The sequence below is a fragment of the Diceros bicornis genome, unplaced genomic scaffold, assembly GCF_020826845.1.
Source record: "Diceros bicornis minor isolate mBicDic1 unplaced genomic scaffold, mDicBic1.mat.cur scaffold_233_ctg1, whole genome shotgun sequence".
NCBI lineage: Eukaryota > Metazoa > Chordata > Mammalia > Perissodactyla > Rhinocerotidae > Diceros > Diceros bicornis.
This window is the reverse complement of record NW_026691114.1, coordinates 56636-67222: the sequence shown is the minus strand read 5'-3', so window position 1 is coordinate 67222 and position 10587 is coordinate 56636. Positions and strand designations below refer to the sequence as shown.

At 48.0% G+C, this 10587-nt stretch overlaps 1 pseudogene; it reads left to right on the top strand.

The window, feature by feature from the left end:
• The first annotated feature begins 6377 nt into the window (after positions 1-6377).
• LOC131402703 (actin-like protein 9) lies at positions 6378-7645 on the top strand (annotated as a pseudogene).
• The last annotated feature ends 2942 nt before the right edge of the window (positions 7646-10587 follow it).

Here is a 10587-nt window from a genome sequence, read left to right as displayed (position 1 = left end):
CCTTGTATGTTTTGATAAACATCATCTCCCAGAACTCAGAACAGTGCCTACCATGTAGGATACTTGACAGAAAAGCTTAGTAATACAAGGCAGGACTGGAATGACAAGTGGCCTTGAAATAAGAGCCATGGAGTTTAGAATAGTGACAGTCGACCATAGAAGTAGAAGTTCTGAAGGATGTATGAATAATGTTGCAAAAAAAAGAGTTCTCAGCAATATATGCTTTACTTTCTAACAAAATTATTTGTAATTTGGTATTTCATGAGTCTGCATATAGCCATGGGAGTGTGCTGCACACTAAGAACAACCTCCATCTACTGCTTTTAACTTTGTGCATACTATCTGTTCCCATCCCCAGGAACCAACATGAACACATATTTTATTACTTGTGCTTTTAACTTAGAAATTGTGGATAATTCCAAGCATATGCAAAATAGTGACAGTAGTAAAAGGAACCCTCATGTACACATCATCTAGCTTTCACATATTTCATCTCATGGCCAGTCTAGTTTAATCTGTAAATTCTGTCTACTGCCCCTCTCCCACCCGATTATTTTGAGACATATAATTTCCACGTGTTAGGCTACTGCAATAAATTAAGAGAATCAGCCATTGATCACTTGAGCATTCTTGCCTTAACCCCTGGAGAACAAATAGGGATGCTCTATTAATCTTGGCTTTTTAGTCTGCATTTTTTCCAGCTTTACTGAGATATAATTGACATAATATATGTGTAAGGTTAAGGTGTACAATGAGTTGATTTGATACACTTATATATTGCGAAATGATTACCACCATAGTGTCAGCTAACAGCTCCTTCACATCACACATTTCTTTTTTGTGATGAGAATATTGAAGATTTACTCTCTTAGCAACTTCCAAGTACACAATACAGTATTGTTGACTATAATCAGGATGCTGTGCTGAGATCCCCAGAACTCATTCATCTTCTAACTGGAAGTTTGTACCCCTTGACCAACATCTCCCCATTTCCCCCACCCCCAGCCCCTGGTCACCACCATTCTACTCTCTGTTTCTGAGTTCAGCTATTTTAGATTCCACATGTAAGTGAGGTCACACATGATTTGTCTTTGTCTGACTTATTTCATTAGTATAATGCCCTCAAGGTTCATCCATGTTGTTGCAAATAGCAAGATTTCCTTCCTTTTCATAGCAGAGTAATATTCCATTGCATATATATATATATATATATATATATATATCACATCATCTTTACCCATTCATCCACTGATGGACACTTAGGTTGTTTCTGCACCTTGGCTATCCTGATTTATTCTGTATTTTTGATGCTTTGACTGTGTGCATGTGTATAAGTTTTGTAAGCCTGAAATATTTTGTAATTTCAAATTTTGAAATTAAAAATGTATTTAGAAATAAAATAATGAAACCCTGTAGTTCCAGCTTTATTGTGAGTTTTCCTTTCATCTCCCAGATGAAACAAAACTACAAGGCTACAAGCTTCTCAAAGTGGAGCAACAACAGCATCAGCCTCACCTGGAAGCTTGTTAGAAATGCAGATTCTCAGGCCCCACCCTGGACCTGCTGAACCAGAATCTTTCGGCAGGACCAGAACTCTGTGTTCTAACAAGCCCTCCTGCAGATTCTCGTACACCTTTAAGCAAGAGGACCCGCTGGTCTGAGACAACTGCCTCACAAGCCAGACTCACTGTCCATCTTTCAGACGATAGGGGGAATGAAGAATTTAAGAATTTTGAAGACCCAGATCTGTAGATCTCCAATTGCCGCACATTAAGTTCTTCTGGGAGCTTTTAAAAATCACTGATGCTTGGTCTCCATCTGCAGAGATTCCCATTCAATCGGTCTGGGGTGCAGCCAGGATCTGGGGATTTGTTTAAGTTCCCCCGGTGATTCTAATTTGCAACCAAGGTTGAGAACTCCCGACCAAGAGAACACAGTAGCTGCAGGGGAAGGAAAAGATGCTGGTGGTCTTGGGCGCCCCCTGCCGGCGGGAAGCTGTACATGTCGTCTCCCAGCACCCTCAGGCAGGCGGATAGAGATGCCGGCCCACGTGGGCTTTGGAGGAGTTGGCTGCACATATCTGAAGTCTGGTTGATGTGTGTGCACGAAATGCCCTTTCAATGGAAATGCCTATTTAAATCCATTTAATCCTGCATAATTCCATTTCAAAGCTGTTACTTGGATGTTTCCAGTTGTCATTTGCTCACACACACGCACATACAGACTACATTACCTGTAATTTACCTAACACTCTCATATAGCACTTACTATGCGCCATCCACGGACCTTAACCCTGCACAAATAACTCATCCCTCCCCATACCTGCCCTTTGACGTCAGTACTATTATTACGTACAATTTGCTAATGGGGAAGATGAGGCACAGAGAGAATAGTAGTTTGTCTCAGCCATGAAGGGGAGGAGCTGGCTCCCCAGCAGCTGGCTCCAGATCTGTGGTCTTAACAATATCACGGCATTGCTGCCTCTAATCATGACGGTCTCTGCCCTGTTTGCTGTGGTATCCCAGGATCTAGCATCTGTTATGTGCCAGACACAATATCCCCTCAGAGAGTCCCAACCTCCACTTCCACCGTTTGGGCTGGATCTGAGACCTCACAATTTCCGGGACTCACAGTCAGTCACTGCAGTATCTCAGAGATCTGGGTTCAAATCCTGCTCCTGCCACGCCCCAGCTGTGTGACTTTGGGCAAGTCACTTCACCTCTCTGAGCCTCTATTTCCTGATCAGAAAAAATGGTCATAGTACCCATTTCTAAGTCATCATGATGCCCCCTTCCAAGCTGTCATCTATCACCCCTTTCACTTGCCATGAGGAATCTTTAAAGGGAAAAAATGTTTATTATTGTCTTAAGTGGCTGTAACCTAAATTCGCCACAATACTCTTTCATGGGGTCAAGGGTCCATCCTGCAGATGTGCTGAACAAGGAGGAGAAATGGGAGACACCTCCTCGTCCACACACAGCTGTATCACTATCGGCACTAAAGGCTGGACCCTCAACAGAGTCTGTTCAATTCTTAATGGAATAATCCATCTGAGCTAAATGTGTCCTTTTAACATGCTGATACTCAAAGCTCTATTACAACCTCACACTCATTAGGATAGCTGTAACTTTTTTAAAAACCAGAAACAAGCATTGACGAGGATGTGGAGTAAGTGAAACCCTCTACATGGCTAGTGGGAATGTAAAATGGTGTTGCAGCTATGGAAAACAGTATGATGGTCTCACAAAAAAATAGAAATAGAACTACCATATGATCCAGCAATCCCACTTTTGGGTGTATACCTAAGAGAATTGAAAGCAAGGTCCCAAAGAGATATTTGTACACCCATGTTCACAGCAGCATCATTCACAATAGCCAAGAGGCAGAGGCAACTCTAATTTACATTGACGGATGAATGGATAAACAAAATGTGGTATATACTTATAATGGAGTATTAATCAGCCTTAAAAAGGAAGGGAATTCTGACATGTGCTACAATGTGGATGAACCTTGAGGACATTATGCTCAGTGAAATAAGCCAGTCACAAAAAGACAAACACTGTATAATTCCACTTATAGGAGGTCCCTAGAGGAGTCAAAGTCATAGAGACAGAAAGTAGGATGGTGGGGTCAGGGGCTATGAGAAGCTGTGGTTTAATAGGTTTAGAGTTTTGGTTTTATGAGATGAAATGTTTTGAAGATTGGATGCACAACAATGTGAATGTACTTAACACCACTGGACGGCACACTTAAAAATGACTAAGATGGTAAATTTTATGTTATGTTTATTTTACCACAAATGAAGCTTCCTTAAATTTGTTTTGAAAGTGTGATTTCAATAAACTCTCCAAATGATAAAGACAAAACCATCTGATTACATCACCACTATGGCTCTTTGTATAAGCATGAGGACGAAACACTTCTAGCCAAAATGCTTCCTCTTATTCTTTAAACAAAAATATTTGAAAACAGCAAGGCTGTGCACCAAAGCGTTAATCAGGTCACCTCTGAGCAGGGGCATCAGAAGGTCGGAGGCAGAATCCTGACTTCTTAAGCAGTGAGATTATGGGTGACTTCATTTCCTCCTGTTGTTTTTTTCAGCCTTCTGAGAATTAAAAAGTAAAATTGAAAACTAAATTTGAAAATAATGGAGAAGATGCTGTTGTTTAGTATATTTCTGGTCATTGTGAACAGTCCAAAAAAGTGCCTGCATCCAAAATAAGTAAAGAACTCATACAACTCAATAACAAAAACAAACAAACAATGCAATTGAAAAATGAGCAGAGGATGTGAGTAGGTATTTTTCCAAAGAAGACCTATAGATGGCCAACAGGTTTATGAAAATGTGCTCAGCATCACTAATCATCAGGAAATGCAAATCAAATCCACAATGAGATATCCCCTCACACCTGTTAGAATGGCTGTTATCAAAAAGACAAGAAATAACAAGAGTTAGTGAGGATGTGGAGAAAAGGGAACCCCTGTGCATTGCTGGTGGGAATGTAAACTGGTGCAGCCACTGTGGAAAACAGTATGGGAGTTCTTCAAAAACTTAAAAATAGAGGCACCATATGATCCAACTATCCCACTTCTGGGTATATACCCAAAGGAAATGAAAATAGGGTCCTGAAAAGATATCTGTCCTCCTGTATTCATTGAAGCATTTTTCACAACAGCTGAGATATGGAAACAAACTAAGCATCCATCAATGGATGAATGGATAAAGATGTGGTATATATATACAAAGAAATATTATTCAGCCATGGCAAAGAAGGAAAACTTGCCATTTGCAACAACATGGATGAACACATTATGCTAAGTGAGATGTCAGACAGAGGATAAATACCGTGTGATCTCACTTATATACAGAAAATAAAAAAGGCAGACTCATAGAAACAGAGAGTAGAATGGTGGTTACCAGGGGCTGGGGGGTGGAGGAAATGGGGAGATGTCGGTCAAAGGGTATAAATTTCCATTTGGAAGATGAATAAATTATATATACTTGAATGAAATAATAAAACAAATTATATACTTGAAAGATGCTAAGAAAGCAGATATTAAATGTTCTCGCCACAAAAATGGTAACTATGTAATGTGATGGAGGTGTTAGCTAATGCTACAGTGGTAATCATTTTGCAATACATAAGTGTATCAAATCAACATGTTGTACACCGTAAACTTTCAAAATCTTGTATGTCAATTACATCTCAATAAAGCTGGAGGAAATAAAAGCCCCTGGACCCTCAATAAATGGCTGAGTAAATGAACATTTCAAAATGGCCACACACACAATTAATTGATTGATTAATTAATTTAATAAAAACTCAACCCTGCTCTCTGGCCACGGTAATAAATCTAGACACAACTAGGAAATGAAGTCTCTCTCAGCTCGATATCTCCACGGCACATTTAGCACTAGTCATGATGATTTCTAGCACTCCACACAAACACACACACACAAATTTTTAATTTGTTATTTGTTGTAACAGGTGATACCTACCACCACCAAAAACAGGTTTTGAAGCAACTCTCCTGATCCATTGTCCAGCCTGCTCTCCTTAGTCAAGACTATTACTTCCTCTCACATGCAACCACCTTTTATCTGTACTGAAAGCCCCTTTTGGTAGCCCCATGGATGCCCCCTCCCCACCAAGGGGAAGCAGAGAAAATCCCTAGAGAGAAGGAAGACACCCCACACTGCCACCATGTAGTAGAGAGAGGGAGTGGAAATCAGGGAAGGCTTCTAGGAGGAGGTAGTGTCCCACTGAGATTGGAAGAGGCAAACGTCTGCTTTGCAGGAAGGGGGCACAGAGGCTGTTCCAGGCAGTGGGAAGAGCAGAAGAGTCAAAGAACCTAGTACAGGGGTCTCTGTGCCTCTCCTTGCCTCTTCCTGAAGCTGGTTTCTGTTTCCTCTTGGAAACAAGAAAGCCACACTAGCTGATCACCTTCCGATGACTATTATAAGGATTAATATTTTAATATTCTAAGGAGGCCTGTGGCCAGCTCTCTCATACTACAATGTGAATAACTTCAAGATAAGGCCCCAAGAGACAGATTCCTGGGTCTTACTGGGTTCTGGATCAGGGAGCTGGGTCAGACATCCCTCCTCAGGCACCCTCTATCCTCCTCCTCCGAATTTGGCACTTTGACGGGAATGCAGAATAGATGAGTGTCCTGGGAGCTTTCTGGGACAGGGAGGGGCCCTATCCCCACCCCTTCATTGTGATGTCTTCTAAAGGGGGCAGAGGGCAGGGTGATGTCACAGACCACTGGCCGGCCCCTCTCCCTCTCTGCCTGTGCCTGCCACAGGCCCGGCCTCACCTTTTCCCCCCACACCTCTACACCCTAGAGGAAACGGGTCAGCTTTGCCAAGCAGCCCACTCGGCCACCTGCAGCCATGGATGCAAATCACTCCAACCCCTTGGAGTCTCAGTCCTCCCCAGAGGCCCCCAAGCCTGGCCTGACCCCCTGCTCAACCCCGGGAAACAAGACCCTGCAGCAGGACGCTACCAGCACGGTGGGCGACAGGTTGCCACCAAAGACCGGAGCGGTGGTCATCGACATGGGCACAGGCACCTGTAAGGGGGCTTCGCGGGGCAGGTGCGGCCCACCTACACCGTGGCCACCATCGTGGGCTGCCAGCCCCAGAAGCCGGCCCCCACCGGGCAGCAGGCGCTGGAGACGTTCATCGGCGAGGCCGCGCGCGCGCGCGCCCCGAGGTGACGCTGGTGCAGCCGGTGCGGAGCGGCATCGTGGTGGACTGGAGCGCGGCCCAGCTCATCTGGCGCCACCTGCTGGAGCACGACCTCCGCGTGGCCAGCCAGGACCACCCGCTGCTCTTCTCAGACCCGCCCTTCAGCCCCACCACCAAGCGCGAGAAGCTGGTGGAGGTGGCCTTCGAGTCGCTGCGCTCCCCCGCCATGTACGTGGCTTCCCAGTCCGTGCTGTCCGTCTACGCGCACGGGCGGGTCAGCGGGCTGGTGGTGGACACGGGCCACGGCGTCACCTCCACGGTGCCGGTCTTCCAGGGCTACAGCCTGCCCCACGCCACGGAGCGCCTGGACCTGGCAGGCACCCACCTGACGGCCTTCCTGGCGGAGATGCTGCTCGGCTCCGGCGTGCAGCTGGGCCAGCAGGACCTGGACACGGTGGAGGACATTAAGCATCGCTACTGCTACGTGGCGGCCGACTTGCTCCAGGAGCAGGCCCGGCCCGAGCAGGAAGACCGGCAGAGGCTGGAGCTGCCGGTCGGACGGTCACGCTGGGCAAGGAGCTGTTCCAGTGCCCGGAGCTGCTCTTCAGCCCGCCCGCGATCCCAGGGCTGTCGCCTGTGAGCCTCCCCACCATGGCCACACGGGGTTTTCTCAAGGTGCCCCTGGAGGTGCGGGCGGACGTGGCCCAGAACGTGCTGCTCTGCGGGGACTCCTCGCTCTTCGCGGGGTTTGAGGGCCGCTTCCGCGCGGAGCTGCCGCGCGGTCTGCCCTGCGAGGCCCGCGCGGTGGTGACGGCCCGGCCCAGCAGGAGCTTCTCGGTGTGGATCGCGGGCTCCGTCCTGGCCTCGCTGCGCGCCTTCCAGTCCTGCTGGGTCCTGCGGGAGGAGTACGAGGAGCAGGGCCCCCACATCGTGTACTGAAAGTGCTACTGACCCGGAGCAGGGGTGGGGAGTGTTGTGGGCAGTAAAGCTTCCACTACCCAGCCGGCTCTGTCCTCCCTTCCCTCAGGTCCCTGCCTCGTCCACTCCTGGACCCACCCAGACTCGCCTTGCTCTGACCCCACACACCCAACCCACCAAGATCTGCCTCCAAAGACATCCTTGGTTCTGCCCTGTCCTAATTCACCTCCCATTGTCCATCCCGGGAGAGACCCCAGTTCTGATTCCCTAAACCCACCTCCCCCAGGATCAAGGCCCAACACACCACCATGTCCTCACCCTGTCAAACCCGTCTCCATGATCTGTGTCCCCCAGGGCACTCTCAGGTTGGGGCCCCACCCAAGCCCACCCCCAAGACATCCCCAGATTCTAACCCCTAATCTCCCCTCCATCACCTATTTCTTTTGATATATAGTGCCCCAAGATTCCTCTGGGCTCTAAGCTCCCCAATTCACCCCCTTGCCATGTCCATCAAGGATCCTCAACCCACCCCCATACCCTGTTCCTCTCCAAGGAACTGCACTGGGCGCTCCAAACCCCCTCTCAGAATCTTTCCATGAGTGTTGCAACCCCTAGGTGCACCCTCATAGTCTGCCCCCAATTTCTAATCCCCCCAAACATACCCCCGAGATCCACTTCCCAAGACATCCCTGGTTCTAAGCACCTCAAATCCACCCCCTCATTGGTTTTCTCTTGGCTGTTTATCCAAAGTTCTCCTATACTCTGATAATATGAGCACCCCCAAAATTCTCCCCACAAGTGCTGAAACCCCACATTCACCACAAAAATCCAAGTTCTGACCATCAGGGGTCTCCCCTTTAATGGCCCACTAAAGGATCCCTCGTCCAAATCCCATGCCCCAAGTTGCCCCTCCCCTAAACTCTGCCCTCCCCTCAGTTTGCTCCCCTAGACTCCTTCCATCCAAGTGCTCCCACAACCCATCCCCCATTCGTACCCCCAAAGAACACCACATTCTGAAACCCCAAACCCTCAGGATGACGCCACTGCTCTCAGCACAGCCCCTTATTCTGCATCCCTCTGAAAATACCCCTGCATGGTCTGTCTCTCAGTGCACCTCCTGACCCCAGTCCTCAGCCCTGGAATCCTCCCAGGAAGGCTTTGGCCCCCAGGACCATCCCATGATGACCCCACTAATGCCCTAGGTCCCTCCCCTGTGTTCTGACCTCCCAACTCCCTCCCCAAATACACTCTCCCAGGGTCACCTCATGATGAACCCCCAGGACACCCCACCCTGGGGTTTTCAGACGCCCAGGAACCCCCCCCCCAGGTCCCATCCCATTGGTTGAGACACCAATGGCCAGTGATGTTCCCAAGGGCCACCCACGCCACCATGACCCAGCTGTCCACTCCCATCTCCCTCCATTCTGCTTGTAATTCATTCCAAGTTCATTCCATCTCCCCAGACCTCGCTCAGCCTCTTCCTGGGACACACACCCCAGGAGCTTTCTTTGGGACCTGCGTTGAGGATGCCCTATGAGGCCTCTCCCATCCCATCCTGTCCCTGCGGGGGCCTGGAGAGGGAGTCCAGCCTCTCAGGATAGGGAAGCTGGGCATCCTCCCAACTGTCTCCTCCCTTTGTCCTCATCCTCAGCCACGCTGGGCCCCTGCTGAAGGCAGGATCCTCTGCCTCACACCATCATCCAGCCCCACAGACGTCAGGACCCCTGGCCAGCAGCCTGGACACGTCTCCCAAGACACATCCTCCCAGTTTACCAACAAAACAAGCACGAGCTGCCAGAGCTTATCCACATAGATGCTGAGTCCTCTCTTCTCTCAGTCCAAGGAACCATTCATTCTTCATTCCTTCAACCAGTCCCTGTTCACTAAGCATCTCCCACAGGCTCTCTCTGTCTCTGTCTCTCCCTGAGTCTCTGTCTCTGACTCACTTGCCAGCATCATTCTTATGCAGGAATTTTCCAGAGTGGAAACTCGTTTATCTGTGGAGCGCTGAGCCCACCCCACCCATCTGTCACATCTGCCATCAGACAATGGGGGTGGGTGAATGCTCTGGCTATCCCCACCCACCCTGTCCCATGGTGTCCTGGGGAGTGGGCAGTGTCTCCAGCCCCATCCTGGGCCAGATGGTGGTCCTCAGCTGGGGGGACTGCCCCGCAGACAGGCCAAGATCCCCAGTTCAGAAACATGCGAGTTGGACCCCCTGTGCTGTGTTACCCACTCCCGGCCCACACAGGCGGCCTCAACCTGTAGAATCAGCAAGAACCCCCAAGGTTAATCTCCAAAATATATAAAGAACTCATACAGCTCAACAACAAAAAACACTAACAACCGAATTGAAAAATGGGCAAAAGACCTGAACAGGCATTTCTCCAAAGAAGGTATACAGATGGCCAACAGGCACATGAAAAGATGTTCAACTTCATTAACTATCAGAGAAACGCAAATCAAAACTACAATGAGATATCACCTCACGCCCATCAGAATGACTATAATTAACAAGACAGGAAACAAGTGTTGGAGAGGATGTGGGGAGAAAGGAACTCTCATACACTGCTAGTGGGAGTGCAAACTGGTGCAGCCACTATGGAAAACAGTATGGAGATTCCTCAAAAAATTAAGAATAGAACTACCGTACGACCCAGCTATTCCACTGCTGGGTATTTATCCAAAGAACATGAAAACACCAATGTGTAAAGATACATACACCCTTGTTTTCATTGAAGCATTATTCACAATAGCAAGACTTGGAAGCAACCTAAGTGCCCAGCAAGGGATGAATGGATAAAGAAAATGTGGTGTATATACACAATAGAATACTACTCAGCCATAAGAAACAACGAAATCTAGCCATTTGTGACAACATGGATGGACGTAGAGGGTATTATGCTGAGCAAAATGAGTCAGAGGGAGAAGGTCAAATACCGTATGATCTCACTCATAACTAGAAGATAAAAACA